Here is a 15,419-nt window from a genome sequence, read left to right as displayed (position 1 = left end):
GATACCACTTCACACCCACTAAGATGGCTAGAATAAAAAAAAAAGACTTGTTAAGTGTTGATGAGGATATGACACATTGGAACCTTCATATATTGCTGTGGGATGTAAAATGCCAAAACCAGTTTGGCAGTTCTTCAAAGGTACCATATGATCTAGCAATTCCACTTCCGAGAGAAACGAAAACATACATCCACACAAAAACTTGTACACAAATGTTCACATCAACATTATTCATAGTAACCAAAAAGTGAAAACAACCCAAATGTCCATCAGCTGATGAATGGATAAACAAACTGTGGTATATCCATACAAAGGAATATTATTCAGTAATAAAGAATGAAGTACTGATACAAGCTATAGCACAGATGAATCTTAAAAACATGCTAAGTGAAAGAAGATAGTCACCAAAGATCATATATTGTTTGATTCCATGTTTATGAAAGGTCTAGAATAGGCAAATTTATAGAAACAGAAAGTAAATTAGTGGCTGTCTGCAGCTGGAGGTATGGGGTGGGAATGAGGAATGAGTACAATGTTTCCTTTTGGGGTGATGAAATGTTCTAAAATTGGATTATGACAGTGGTTTGCACAACTCCTTGAATATACTAACAACCATTGAATTGTAAGCTTTAAATGGTGAAGTTTATGGTAGGTGAATTATATCAATAAAGCTGTTAGGAAAAAAAAGATCATGTAGCTAGTAAGTGGCCATGCAGGATTTCAAACCCAGTATCTGGAAAGGTGAAGGTATTCAACAAATGTTTGTTGAATGAATGAATGAATACCCTTCACTTTCAAATTAGCAACAAGATAGGGATACCCTCTATCAAGTATCACTCAACATTGTTCTGAAAGCTCTAGCTAATACAATAGGAGAAGATGAAGTAATCAGAATAAATATTTGAAAGGAAGAGAGAGTATCATTGTTAATTGGATGTGACATATTATATCTAGGAAAACTAAGAGACCATAAAAGGCAACTAGAATTCACATGAGAATGTGATAACTGGATTGGATAAGAAATAAAATGCAAAAAAGAAATAAAAATTTTAAAATTTATGTATTATTTCCATGGAAATAGAGAAATGTGCTATTCACTGTGATGATATCAAATTTAGAATATTTAAGAATGAACTTTTCAAAAAAGGTTCTGAATCTATAAGAAGAAAATTATAAAATATAGTTTTAATCATTGCTTTTGAAGTGAAATAAAATGTTTTAAACATTTATGTGGAAGAATAAATGCTAAAAAAGATTGAAGAAAACAACCAAAAAAAAAAAGGAACAGTGAGGGGATTAGCACTATTCAATATTAAAAGTATTTCTAAAGTCAAAACCATTTTTTGAAAGGGAGTAGATACATATATCAGAAGAAAAAATAGAGTTCAGAAATAGAACGATATACATTTGGGAATTTATGTGACAAAAGTGGCATTTAACTGAGTTAGAAAAGGGTATTTATTTAATGATTGGTGCTGGCAAATTTTCTATCCAAATGAAAGACAGAGACTTTGATCTCATCTCACACCACACACCAGAATTTTCCAGTTGGATTACAATTTAACTTTAAAACAATAAAAATTTAAATTTAAGGCATGTATTTATTTAAGCACAAAGCAGGGAGAACCCACTAGGCAAGACATGATATTCAGAACTTATTAAGGAAGAATTACCTAATCAGATAATTTTTTTTCTAATTATATGTGAATACACCTTTCAAAAATCAAGATACAAAGAAAGATAAAGGGAAAAAATTACAATAAATGACAGAAGGTTAATATCCACAAATTAGTAAGATAAACTACATAAAGGAAAAAAAGAGCAAAGGATATGAAAATTTTTAAAAATACATTTTAAAGGCCAATAAATATGAGAAGATATTCAGCCACCAGTTGTCAGGAAAATGCACATCAAGGTAAGCTACATACTGCTGTGTTTGGCCCTCAGAATGGCAGAAATTAAAAAGTGCAGCAACATTCAGTGTGGTAGATGATTTTGGAAAAGAGCCCTTTTATATGTTGCTGGTGGGAGTTGCAATTTTACAAAAGTTTTGGACTTAAATTTCAGTACATACCATCCACTTCAAGGAACATCCATTCCTGCACCTAATAATCACTCAGATGACAGTCTCTGGCTATAATTTAGAAATCAATAAAAAAAATTACAACTTTTTGGGAAATCAAAATCTCATATCTAAATAACTAAGGGATCAGAGAGAAAACCACAACAAAAATTAGAAAACATTATTAATAAACTATGGTGGAAATGTTACATATCAACACTTGTGACATGGAGCTAAAGTGTTCTTAGAGAAAAATTCATGAACTTAATGCTTATACTGTAAAAGAAAATGGTAGAATATTAATGAGATAAGCATTCAATTTAGGAATTTAAAAATAAGAATAAAAGAAAAAACCCAAAGAAAAGAAATAATGAAATCAAGGGCAGAAACTAATGACACAGAAAACAAAGATACAGGAGGAAGAAAAAAATCAAAGGTAGGTTTTTGAAACAATCCCATCTCAATCCTAAGACCACCCACAGAGCTCCATCACTCACACCACAGAAGCCTTGACCATCCACCCAATAAACCCCATCATATACCTCATAGACTCTGCAGCACTCAGCCCACGGCCCTCATCACTCACCTCAAAAATTCTCCATCACTCACTCACTCATTCACTCCATTACTCACTCCACAGGCTCTCCATCATTCACTCCACAGACCACCCATTACTCTCCTCAAAGACCCTCATCACTTACCCCACTGAACTCCCATCATTCATCTCACAGACCCCTCCATCACTTACCCCGCTAACCCCCTACGACACCCCACAGAACCCCCATCCTTCGCCGCACAGGAACTCCAGCACTAACCCCAAAGAGCACACATCACACCTCTGAGACTGTAGCACTCACACCACAGTCCCCATTCCTTACTGCACTTAACGCCTGATCACTCACCCCACAAACCTCCATCGCTTATCCCACAGACCCAGTCACTTACTCCACATACCCCATCAGTGGCCTCCGAGGATCCTCATCACTCACCCCACAGACTCCTCATCGCTCACCTCACCGATGCTTCCTGCTCACCCTATAGACCCTGCATCACTATGACCTCACAGACCCCCTAATACTCACCCCACAGACTACCTATTACTTTCCCCACTGCCCCCACCATTCACCCACAAACCCCTATCACTCTACGCACCTCCTCATAAATGACTCCAGAGAAGCCCCATCACTCACCCCACAGAGTACCATCACTGAGCCCGAAAGCCATGTCGTAGCACCCCCATAATTATGTCAACGTTCTACTGGCCCTAAATCGCCGCCTCTGTTAAACTCAGTCCCGGAGCCAGAAGTATTGAAACTGCCTCTGCGGGACTCCCACGTTTCTGGACTTCGCACTGCACATGCTCAGTGTCGGCGCAGAAGCGGCCGTTAGCCCCCAATTACACTGGGTGCACTCACAAGGTGTCAGTGCGTGTGCGTGTCTGTGTGTGTCGGAGGAGAGGCGGGCTTTCCGATTTTCTTTAGTGACTTTGTCAGGCCACTAACATGGCTGTCCCCTTGGGAGTGTCTCTCCGGGAGTCGCCATCTTGGGAGAGTGGGCATCTCTGCTGCGCCGGAGCCAGCGGTCCCCCGCCAGACCTTCCCCGGTGGGGCTTCCCGGGAGCCGATCGGGCCCAGCAGATCCGGCTGCGGATCCTGGACTCCTCCCTCCTGCGCCGCATGCTCCACCATTACCCCGAGGCGCGGGCCTGGAGCCTTCCCTTCTCTGCGCTCGGGGCCCCGCCCTCAAGCTGTATCCCCGGGGAGTCGCGGCATCTTCGCGCGTTGCAACCCCCCTTGCGCCTCTCCCCCATCCTAGCTAGAAAGACACCTCCAAGGCACCAGCCCAGACACTGGCCGGACCCCGCCCCAGCCCCCGCTCCACTTCTCGGGGTGCGGAACGGCCCCCGATCGGCGCAGGCGGCTCGCGGCGGCAGGGCCCGGGGCGCCGCTACGTGCCCACCTGACGGCGCCTCTGTCCACCCGTCGGCTGGGGGCATCGCCCGGCTCTGGCTGTCACCGACCCTGGGTAGTTGCCACGGGGGGAATAGTACGTGTCAGATTTAGGCCAGGAAGCGGAAGTCGCCCGCAGCGAGAGTTTAACCAGTCTGGGCGCAGGGAGCTGAGGTGATTGAGCGCCAGAAACCAAGCATCTGTGCAGGGAGCCATTGAGCTGGGCGGGGGGAGGGGGGTCTTGTGACATCAGTGGTGGGGCATGTCATCCAATTTTTTAAAAACTCGAGTAATCAGCCTTCCCAGTTTCCTTATAGAAGCATGAAGTTTAAACTTCTTTTCTAAAGATCCAAGTTTTGATTTGTTGCATTTTCATTAGTGTTCAGTTTCAAGTGCTAATTTGTAATTTTCGCCCCTTTGACCCAATAATTATTTAGAAGTCCAGTGTTGAACATGCAAAAATTCTCTGAGACTCAAATGTCAAGGGAATGGTGACTTTATTCAGGCTGCTGCGACAAGAACTGCCCTGCACAGTGTCTCCTGGAGCATGGAGAGTTTTATATGGGATAGGAATTTTATAGAAGGAAACAAAAGCAGCCAAGTGCCAGCTGCAAGTTAGGTGGGCTTTGGTCCGCAGGTGGAATGCTGCTGAAGGGAGCTGTTTTTGATTTGGCCCATCTCATTCTTTTGTATTCTGTTCTCATACTTAATGATTAAAGAAGGAACTTAGAGGGAGTGCGAAAATTTTACAGTTCCTAACACCATTTTTCATTTCCTCAAACACAAAGTTAATCTCGATGTTAGTGATTTCTAACTTAATTGCACTGTGATCTGAGAATGTTGTCTGAATGATGTTGAGTCGAAATTTGTTGAAATTTGCCTTAAGGTTCAAGTACAGGCCCAATTTTCAAAAATGTTTCATCTCTTGATTGAAAAAACCATATATTTTCCAGTTAGTTGGGTTTAGCGTATATGTTTATTGGTTTAAGCTTGTTAGTTGGGCTGTTTAAAATGTGTATATTGTTCCTCTTTGCTATACACCTGAAACTAACACAACACTGTAAATCAACTCTACTCCAATAAAAATTTTTTTAATGTGTATATCATTCCTGATGATTTTCTTCTGCTTGCTCCCTGAGTTACTGAGAGAGATTTCCCACTGTATTGATAAGTCAGGGTTTCATTTCACCAGTCAATTTTTGCTTCCTATATTTTCAAGTTTTATTATTAAATACAAGTAAGGCTATTGTGTTGTTGAATAGATACAGCCAAATAACTTGCCCAAAAGATTTTTAACATCTCCTACTCCCACCAGCAAAATATGAGTCCATCAAAGCAAATCTTCTCTAGCACTGAATGTTGATACTCTAATTTTTGCCAGTCAGAGGGCTAATTTAACTGCTTTAATTTGCATTTTCCTGACTACTTGTGCAACTGAAGATCTTTTTCTGTTTGTTGACCATTTAGATTTTCTCTTCTGCAAATCTTCATATCCTTTGTCTAATTTTCTTTGGAATGATTTGTCTTTTTCTTATCAATTTGTAGGAGCTCTTTGTACACTAGGGATATTATTAAGTCTTTGTTAGTTAGTGGCATTGCAATATTTTTCCCCTAACTCTTTTTGCCCTTTGCATTTGTAGTTGTCCTTTGATCTGTAATTAGAAAAATGTATTCTTTCATCAAAAATAAGTTTTCTTTTCTGGCTTCTGTATTTCCTGTCTTGTATGGTCCCCCTTCCCCATTCCAGGTAGTCCTAAAAAGATAGTCTTAACATTTATTTCATTTTTATTGTTTTAAATTTTTCTACTTTAACCTTTAATCTAGTTGAAACTTATTCTGGTATATGGTATGAGATCAAGGTCAAGCTTCACTGTTGCTGCATCAAATAAAAACAAATCTAGAATTAGATAGGGAGAGACTAATTAGAAAGAAAGACTATTGCAATCGGGAGAAAATTCCCATCTCAGAAATCTGCAAGCATCTCAAAACCAAACAGAAGAAGGTTTTTGGCTTATAGATAGGGTAAGGAGAAGGCAAGCCAAGATAAGTAGAATCTGTGGAGGAGAAGCTGCACAAGCAGGGAAATGACCAGTGGGGTCTGATGGGAGAGTGCCCACTGTGGTCAGCTGATTCCCAGGACAAGCTGACAAGAGGGGCACATTCCACATTTTTTGTACTTGCTCAGGCTTGGTGGCAAGCACAGTTCAGGAACCTGTAGGAAGGAGAGAAGCTTGGCTAAATTTTGGCTAACAAGCATTTTGTTGAGATTAATCAATGTTTATAAGGAAAAGAATGAGAATTTGGAGGGTCTGTGTCTGGCCATGTCACAGGTAAACAAGGGGCGTCTATGAGTCCAAAGTCATATAGGGAAGGGAGGTTCTTTGCAGTAAGCAAAGAGTAACACACTAGAACACAAAAGAGTAAGGGAGGATTTCCCTGGTGGCTCAGTGGTTAAGAGTCCGCCTGACAATGCAGGGAACACAGGTTCAATCCCTGGTCCAGGAAGGTCCCACACATGCCATGGAGCAACTAAGCCTGTGCGCCACACCTACCGAGCCTGTTCTCTAGAGCCTGCGAGCTACAACTACTGAGCCTGAGTGCCACAACTACTGAAGCCCGCGTGCCTAGAGCCCGTGCTCCGCAACAAGAGGAGCCACCACAATGAGAAGCCCGCGCACTGCAACGAAGAGTAGCCCCCGCTTGCCGCAACTAGAGAAAGCCCGCGCACAGCAACGAAGACCCAACGCAGCCAAAACTAAATAAATTGGGGGAAAAAAAGAGTAAGGGAATTTCTTAACCTTCACTATTTACCAGAATCACAGGGTTCAGGTAAAATCCAACATTATCAGCTGGCACGGTTTTTGGAAGTTACTGCCCTATAGGCACTGAATTAAATGTCACTTCTGTCATATAAAGTCACAAATATATTTAGCTTGATCTGAACTCTATTGTGTCTCTATAATCTATATGATTTCAAAGGATTTTTGTTCTTGCAGATCTATTTTTCTAGGAACTCTGAAGTTCCTAGAATCATTTTATGAAGTTTCAAAATGAATGCTGTGCACCCCACAAAACCCTCCACAAAACAAAACTATTGTTATTCTGATTGGAATCATATTATTGGGTAACCCAAATGAACTTTTTGGCCAATCCAATATATTAATAGTTTGGAGAGAGTTAATGCCCTTTATTATAATAAGCCTTTGTATCTAGGGATTCGATCTGTCTCTGATTATGTCTTGTATTATATGCTTCAATGATATTTCATAGTTTTCTTCTTATAAGTCCATCACCTTTTTGGTTAAATTGATTCTTAGATATTTATAATATTGTTATTGTTAAGACTTATTTTTGCTAATCCTGTCTGCTAACTGCTAGTATAGTAAGAAAAGACCTATTTTTAAATTTTTATCTTATATTCAGCTCCTTATCAAAACTCCCTACCAATTCTGGTAGCTTCTTAGTATAGTCTCTTAGGTTTTCTAATTGTACAATCATATTAGATTTAGTTAATATTCTCTTTTATCTGCTATTTGATGTCATTAGTTCTTTTTCCACTGAATTAGCTATCCAATATGGTAGCCACTAAGCTTACATGGCTATTTAAACTTAAATTTATTAAAGCTACATAAAATTTAAAATTCAGTTTCTTAGTCACCTAGCCCCATTTCAAGTGCTCAATGGCAGCAAAAGGCTAGTTGCTACTGTATTAGGCAGCTCTGTCTATATAGAACACGTCATCATTGTGGAAGGTTGTATCAGACAATGCTGAGATAGAACCTTCAAAATAATGTTGAGGGCTTCCCTGGTGGCGCACTGGTTGAGAGTCCACCTGCCGATGCAGGGGACGCGGGTTCGTGCCCCGGTCTGGGAAGATCCCACATGCCGCGGAGCGGCTGGGCCCGTGAGCCATGGCCACTGAGCCTGCGCGTCCGGAGCCTGTGCTCCGCAAAGGGAGAGGCCACAACAGTGAGAGGCCCACGTACCGCAAAAAAAAAAAAAAAAAAAAAAAAGAGTAATAGATGTGATAGAGAGCATCCCTATGGTGTTGTCACTTTTAATGGAAGTCATTTTATCATTTTACCATTTAGTATAAAGTTTTCTGGCAATTTTTGGAAAAAGGTGTTGTCAATTTTAAGTAGTTTCCTTCTATTTCTATTTTGAGTTTTTATTATTAATAAATGGCTAATGAATTGTATCACATACTTTTTTATACCAATTAATAGTGTTACATGGTTTTTCTAAAGTGCTGGTGTAGGGCTTCCCTGGTGGCGCAGTGGTTGAGAGTCCGCCTGCCGATGCAGGGGACACGGGTACGTGCCCCGGTCCGGGAAGATCCCACATGCCGCGGAGCGACTGGGCCTGTGAGCCATGGCCGCTGAGCCTGCGCGTCCGGAGCCTGTGCTCCGCAACGGGAGAGGCCACAGCGGTGAGAGGCCCGCGTACCGCAAAAAAATAAATAAAAATAAATAATAATAAAGTGCTGGTGTAATGAAGTATATTGATTGATTTACAAATATTAAGTCATACTAGCATTCCTGGAATCATCTTCATGGTTATGGTGTATTTTTTTTCTCAAGACATAGCTGGATTTATTTGATATGTGGATATTTTATTTAGAAAAGTTTAGCCATATTCATGAAATATTGTCTCTAGTTATCTTCTTTTTCGAGCAATATATTTCAGTTTGGGTATTAAAATTATTATCTTTTAAAAAATAAATTGGGAAACTTACATCTTTCTCTACGAACTGGACTCTATAGACCCATTTAGTCCTGATTTATTTTGGAAAGTGTTTCTTAATTTTCAACTGGTTAAGATGTTATGGTAATATTTAATTTATTTCTGTTTTTGTTGGCTCTTATCAGAGAATGTGATCTGCCAAAGTCCTACTTTTAAAAAATATATCAATCATTTCTCTGAGGCAAAGTTAGACAATTGAATATTTTTTAATGTTGCAGGGACATAGGAGTAGAGTCTGCTTGTAAGATACATATTTCTTTTTATGTCTTTTAAATGTAACTTATTGATTATAATTTTCAGATCTTTCTTACCTTTAATTATTTTTGTTAGCTTGATCTATCATATTCTGAATGAGGTATAACCTCCCACTATAAATTATTAATTTAAAATTTATAAATTATGGATTCTTAACCGTGGTGGTTAAGAATCAGTCTTGCAACGCAGGGGACGCCGGTTCGATCCCTGGTCGGGTAACTAAAATCCCACATGCCGCGGGGCAACTAAGCCCGCGCACTGTAACTACTGAGCCGATGCAGCCAAAAAATAAATAAAATAAATAAAATTTTGTTCCTTTTCTATGAATTTTTTCTGGTGTTATTGGTGTTTGTATAAATGTTTATACATATTGTATCTTCATCTAATGTATACTTTATTATTACATAATGTCTCTTTTAAAAAATCTGTTGGGGGCTTCCCTGATGGCGCAGTGGTTGAGAGTCCGCCTGTCGATGCAGGGAACACGGGTTTGTGCCCCGGTCCGGGAAGATCCCGCGTGCCGCAGAGCGGCTGGGCCCGTGAGCCGTGGCCGCTGAGCCTGCGCGTCCGGAGCCTGTGCTCCGCAATGGGAGAGGCCACAACGGTGAGAGGCCCGCATACCACACACACACACAAACACACAAAAATCTGTTGAATGCTTTTGGCCTTGGAGTTTAACCTGATAATTATATCACCTGGCCTCCTTTATTCTGCTTGCATTTACCTGGTGTATCTTTACATAGTGTTTAGTTTTGCCTCTTTATTTCAAATGTACATTTAAGAAACAATGCATAACTCTTGTTTTGTAACAGTATTTCACAGTCTTGTATAGGAGAACCCAATCGATTTCATTTGTTAATGACGTGCTCAATTTTGTGTCTCCAATCAGACTGTTTCCCTTTTCTACTTTGTTGTTGATACTCCTTTTCAATTTCCTTACATTTGCTGTCCCGTCTCTGTCAAGTTTCTGTTCATTCTTCTTCCTCTCCTAGTAATTTGGAAGTTCAACTCTGCTTATCAATTCTGCTGGTGATTATCCTTCTATTACTTATAAACATGATTCAATTTTTCTCTATTGGTCCATGACACACACACACACACACACACACACACACACACACAGATGCGTTACTTTCATTGACTCCTAATTTCTTAGGAGAATGTACCACTTAGAATGTTTTTACTTCTTCACTCGACCCTCACCCCAAATTTCTGTTCTTTTCTGAGATGATTTTTTAAAAATTAGAATGGATGCTGGGAATATGGTGGCAGCTGAGCAGTTTTTAAATCTCTCATCATGCCAACATGCAAACAGCAACCAGATAACAGCATCAAAACCCATACATAATATTCACAACAAAACTAGGGGACACAGTAACCCCAGCATGGTAGATTTTCTGCAGGTATGACTGCCAACAATATTTCCATCCCCGTTAGTGCTTGCCACTCCTCCCATTGAGATATGGAGTATATATTTTCATTCTTTGTGTCTGGGCTGGCCTTATGTTCCGTTTCACCAGTAAAATGCAGTAGAAATGACATTCTGGGGTTTCTGAGTGTAGGCATTAAGAGGCTTTGAACTTCTGCTTTAGTGAGAGGGGAACCTAGACACCCTGTAAAAAAGTCCTTTCTGAAGACCAAGGCTCTGAGACACCATTTAAAAAAAGAGTCCATGTGCATAAGAACTGAGGCCCCAACTGAAAATTAGCACCAAAGTCCCAATCATGTGTTGAAAGCATCTTGGATCCTCCAATCCCATTCTAGCTGCCTCAGACATCATATGGGAAAGAAATGGAGCCATCCCCACTGAGCCCTGCCCAAGTTTTTGACCGATAGAATCGTGAGCAATAAAATGGTTATTATTTTAAGCCACTAAGTTTTGGTGAAGTTTAGTTCCACAGCAATAAATAGCCAAAATATCCATGAATTTCAAAGTACGTGTGGGTGAGGACAGGTCACCAGTAGCCACAAGAACTGCATGGTAGAGTTATCTGTGTAGGAAAAAGCAGAGGGAATTAAGGGGCATTTGACAGGCCTGAGAATAGAAGAATGCCAAAACAGTCAACAGGGATGGTATGCCAACTTGAATTCAGCAGCTGAAACTGAGAGGCGTTTTACCCTATCCGGTAACAAGTGAATGTAAGGGGTCTGCAGTAAAGTCCGAGGGGGCTGGAGCAGCCTAATTCCTGTGAACTCTTAAGACTGACTGTGCTTGGGGGTCCCCAAGACCACCCTCAGGTTCAATGATTCACCAGAAGAACTCAGAGAACTTAGCAGAGTGGTCATACTCATTGTTATAGTTTATTACAATGAAAGGATAGAGATTTAAATCAGCAATGGAAAAGAGCACATGGGGCAGAGTCCAGGAGGGACCAGAAGCAAGCTTCCAATTCTCCTCTCCCAGAGGAGTCATCTAGCCAGTGCTTAATTCTCCCAACAGGATGTGGAGTAACACACAGAAATATTGCCAACCAGGGAAGCTCACCTGAGTCTTGGTGTCAGAGTTTTTATCTGGAGTCAAATCACATGGGCAGAGCTGACCTTACTTACTCGGTCCCTCCAAGTTCGAGCTGATTCTGGATGGCCCAAGACCTCCACCATAAATTATAGTTTTAGAGTAAACTCTATGGCATGGCTCATGGACTCAGGTAAACAAAGATATTCTTAACAGGCGGGCTATGCCAAGGGCTTTGAGGTTGTCTACCAGGAGCTGGGCAAGGGCCAAACCTTTCTTTGGGACATGCAAGATTTGGACAACCCAGACCTGCTGAGTTAATCCTTTATTGTACATTGATCCACTAGGGCTCTCTTCCAGGATAGGGATCTACACTGAGGAGAAACTTCTGAAGGTAAAATCAAAATTGAACAGGTTAGGACAATAGAGAGTAAGTGTATTCATTTCCTATGGCTGCTGTAACAAATTGCCTCAAACTTGGTGGTTTAAAACAACAGTAACTTATTCTCTCACAGTTCTGGAGGTAAGTAGTCTGAAATCAGCATCACGGCCAAAATCAAGGTTTCGGCAAGGTCCTGCTCTATCCACAGGTTGCCAGCATTCCTCACCTCTTCTGAGCCTTCACCAGCAGTGCTTTCAGCATCTATATTTCAACCATCAGTCTGTTTTAGGCAATCGAGGCTTTTTCTGTCATGTTCCTTAACATTCTTCCCGCCTCTACATATTATTCAACTACACTATTCCAAAGCTACTTCCACATTTTTAGATATTTGTTACAGCAACACCCCTCTTCTGTTACCAAACTCTGCATTAGTTTCCTATTGCTGCTGGAACAAATTACCACAAACTTAGTGGCTTAAAACAACAGAAATTTATTCTCTCACAGTTTGGGTGGCCAGAATTCCCAAATCAGTATCACTGGGCCAAGACCAAGGCGTTGGCAGGGTCGTGCTCCCTCTGGAAGCTTTAAGGGAGAATCCATTCCTTGCCTCTTCCAGCTTCTGGTGGCTGCTGGCACTCCTTGGCTTATGGCCCCATCACTCCATTCTCTGCCTCCATGGTCATATTTCCTTCTTTTCAAATTGTGTGATCTCCCTTTGCCTCCCTTATAAGATACTTGTCATAAGGCCCACCTGGAGAATACAGGATAATTTCATCTCAAAATCCTTAATCACATCTGCAAAGTCCTTTTTTTTTGCCATATGGTAACATTCACAGGTTTCAGGGATTAGGACATGGATTTCTTTTAGGGAGCAATTATTCAGTCTACCTCAATAAGGAAAGAGAATGTCCAGGTAAAAGTAAGGGAATAGAGTCAAGAAATCTCAGAAACAAGTTGCCATAATCTTTAGCACTATGCAAAAACAACAGAAGAGGGAGCTCTGACATTTGAGAAGCTATCCTGAACCCCACCTCCTTCCAAAAGTTCAGGAAAACTAATTTCTTATAGAGAAGAGCAACAAAAATGTACAGAAGGCAAATCCCATACAATGTTGCTATAAGGATAAAAGAATAAGTGGTAGAATATCAACCTTAGAGACAATGAAAGCATGATTGAAACTCATGCTTACAGAACACATCAAAGCTATAGCCAGCATTTTTTCTTTGCCTCACCTCTTGTGAGCCCCAACCAGGGATTGAACCCAGGCCCTCGGCAGTGAGTGCACAGCCCAAACCACTGGACTGCCAGGGAATTCCCGAGCCAGCGATTTTTAAAAAAATTTTATTTATTTTTGGCTGCATTGGGTCTTCGTTGCTGTGTGCAGGCTTTCTCTAGTTGAGGTGAACAGGGGTTACTCTTCGTTGCAGTACTCAGGCTTCTCATTGTGGCGGCTTCTCTTGTTGCTGAGCACAGGTTCTTGGCACGTGGGCTCGAGTGCAGGCTCCGTAGTTGTGGCACACAGGCTTCGTTGCTCCGCGGCATGTGGGATCTTCCCAGACCAGGGATCGAAGCCGTGTCCCCTGCACTGGCAGCTGTATTCTTAACCCCTGCACCACCAGGGAAGTCCAAGCCAGTTATTTTGAACAGGCTCAAAGACATTAAGAAAATAGGGCAAGGCAATAAAAGAATAGCATAAATAAGTACTAGAAAAATTCAGAAATAACATGATGGATCTCAGGAAATATTTGGAGAAAAAAGAAAAAGTCATTTCAGAATAGAAGATTAAACTATAAGGAACATGAAGCAAATAAACATAACACATGATGGCTTAAGGGAAACAGAAGGCAAAAAGGAGGAAAATGTTTCTTTAAAAAAGAAAGAAAGAAAGGAAAGAAAGAAGGAATGAAAGAAAAAAGATTTGAGAACAAGTGACAAACATTGAAGGTAGAAAAAGAAGATCCGATTCATATACCATAGAAGTCCCTGAAAAAGAAAACCAGACGAAGGGAACAAAACAAATACTAAAAACTATAGTTCTGGAAAACTTCCTAGAATAATTTTTAAAAAGTTAAAACTGCATACTAAGAGAGAACATCAGACTTCCTTCTGCTTCTGGCCAAGATGGAGTAACAGGGACCAGATTTACCATCCCATCTGAAACAACTAAAATAATGAGAAAAAGTGTATGAAACAATGGTCTTCAAGACATTGGACATCTGGCAATGAAGAACAGTGATCCTTGAGAAAGGGGAAACAAATGAAGTGAGCTCTACAAATGCCTCAGCCTGGATAGAGTTTCCAGTCATGACACTGACAGGGGGAATTCAGGCAGAGCCCAGTACTCTCCCTGAGTTAAGGAGATGGACCTGGGAGTTCAAGGAGACCAAGGAAGCTAGAGTTCACAAGTCAGCTCACTGGAGAGAAGAGAGCTACATAGAGATGAAAAGAGCTCCAGAGATCTGCAGAGGGTCCCGCTTGAGTTTTCAACTAAATACTCCTCAGCTCATGGATATGAGGAAATTACACAAGGCTGGGTAAAGAACCACCAGAAGGGATTAGCGAGAATAATCCTTGGAGTTCACAGAGGACTGGGAATAGTTCCTGATCTCACCAGATAGAATGGAAAACCTCATAATTCACAGGGAATCAAGTAGAGTACTTAGAAGTTCAGTAGTGGGGACAAAATTCGCTCTAGACTAGATGTTGCTCTGGCCCTGCCTAATAAAGCTTAAAAGCAAGACCTGAAAAAAATCCAACTATTCCCAGATAAATTAACTGTGTCCCAGAATAAACCTTAACAATATATATATTTTTTCAGTACGCGGGCCTCTCACTGTTGGGGCCTCTCCCATTGTGGAGCACAGGGTCCGGACGCGCAGGCTCAGTGGCCATGGCTCACTGGCCCAGCTGCTCTGCGGCATATGGGATCGTCCCGGACCGGGACACGAACCCGTATCCCCTGCATCGGCAGGCAGACTCTCAATCACTGCACCACCAGGGAAGCCCCCTTAACAATATTTATAAGAATACAAAAATATCCAGCCCCAAGCAAGGTAAAATTCACAATGTCTTTCATCCAGTAAAAAAATAACCAGGCATGGGGAATTCCCTGGTGGTCCAGTGGTTAGGGCTCCAGACTCCCACTGCAAGGGGCACAGGTTCGATCCCTGGTTTGGGAGCTAAGATCCCGCATGCCACATGGCCAAAAGTAAATAAATAAATAAATACAAATTATTTTTAAAAATAATGAGGCATGCAGTGAACCAGGCAAACATAGGACACATGATTTGGAGAAAAATAAATCAAATTGACACAGAAATGACACAGATTATGAATCAGTAGTGAAGAACATTAAAACAGTCATTATAACTCTATTCCAATGTTCAAAATCCTAGATTATGCATATTAAGTAGAGACATGGAAGTTTTTTTTTCTTTTTTAAATCATGTTCTGGTGGGATTTATTCTAAGAATGCAAGGTCAGTTACACATCCAAAGTCCAATTAATATAATATAATTCACCATATTAACAGAATAAAGAATGAAAACCATGATCTATCAAAAGATATATTCA

The 15,419-nt window shown here is 40.9% G+C and overlaps 1 protein-coding gene across 1 annotated transcript in view; it reads right to left on the bottom strand.

Moving 5' to 3' along the window:
• ZNF41 (zinc finger protein 41) overlaps window positions 1-4,194 on the bottom strand; it is a 57,784-nt gene extending 53,590 nt beyond the window's left edge. The window contains 1 exon segment of the mRNA XM_059050579.2: window positions 4,022-4,194. The gene's annotated coding sequence lies outside the window, so the exon portion shown is untranslated.
• Window positions 4,195-15,419: the final 11,225 nt, after the last annotated feature.

The sequence above is a fragment of the Kogia breviceps genome, chromosome X (assembly GCF_026419965.1).
Source record: "Kogia breviceps isolate mKogBre1 chromosome X, mKogBre1 haplotype 1, whole genome shotgun sequence".
NCBI classification, from domain to species: domain Eukaryota; kingdom Metazoa; phylum Chordata; class Mammalia; order Artiodactyla; family Physeteridae; genus Kogia; species Kogia breviceps.
Note: the sequence above shows the minus strand (reverse complement) of the source record. Positions and strands in the feature narration are given on the sequence as shown.